Here is a 1,171-nt window from a genome sequence, read left to right on the forward strand (position 1 = left end):
CAGACAGACAGACAGACATTTGACTTCCCTATTTTACCGGTGAACCGGCCGGCGGCGTGCGGGGTGCTTCTGATGCCTTCAAGTCCTATCGGAAATATAACAACTTCGGCAAGGATGAGTCCACAGAGTGAGCTACACATGGCCTTTGAGTTTAGAGTAAGGCGTTCCTTTAGAAGTGAAACTACCCTGGATTTAAAGACGTGTTTTAAGACTCTGCTTTGAATAATAGTTCAATATAAGTCTAATCAGAAGTAGTAGGTAACAAAATTAGATTTACTCGTTACTGTTTTTGAGGATTTTTTTGTGTAGGCCTACTTTTACTTTTTAGAGTAGTTTTAAAATCTGTAATTATTCTGTTATTTAAGTATGTTGTGTTTAAAGAGTTGTACTTTGCTACATTTTTTATCCAATCCGTCACAGAGTTAAAGGTCTCTAATGTTGTTTTGGCGACAACAAACTCAAATCAAAAAAAAAAAATGTTGTTGCTTTATTTAAAGGTTTATGTTGATTAAAAAAACTGCAATGAGTAAAGAAATATCCAAATAGGGATAAATATATAGTTGTTGATCTGAAATACAGACAGATTCAACAACTGCATGGACTATTTCTCCCTTTTCCTCCCTGGCATTAAGGCTGAATCCCATTTCTCCATCTTACCCCTACCCCCTCACCCCTCCCCCTTACCCTTTACCCTTGGCCCTTGGCCCTTGGAACCAAGGGGTAAGGGCCCCATGACATGACATTTTCACTTTATGAGTTTTCTTTTAACATTAACATGCGTCCCCCCGGCCTGCCTATGGTCCCCCAGTGGCTAGAAATGGCGATAGGTGGCAAATTACACCGGACGGAATCAAACCCGCGACCCCCACGGGTCCAGGACTGAGCCTTCACAGACGGGAGCGCACTCCACCACCCAGGCAGCAGGAAAATCTATTTCACTTTTTTGCCCTTTTTACATGCTTAGGGAGCGGAGGGGGATGTTATTTCACTGGAAATGTACCTTGTAATTGACTTGACATATCATATCTTGTAATTGACTTGACATATCATATCTTGTAATTGACTTGACATATCATATCTTGTAATTGACTTGACATATCGATCGGAATTGATTGATTTGGTTTCCAGAGAAGACATGGAGTTTACGAGCTGCACCTGAACGCAGCATTTT

This window comes from Etheostoma cragini, chromosome 13 (assembly GCF_013103735.1).
Source record: "Etheostoma cragini isolate CJK2018 chromosome 13, CSU_Ecrag_1.0, whole genome shotgun sequence".
In the NCBI taxonomy this organism is placed as follows: Eukaryota; Metazoa; Chordata; class Actinopteri; order Perciformes; family Percidae; genus Etheostoma; species Etheostoma cragini.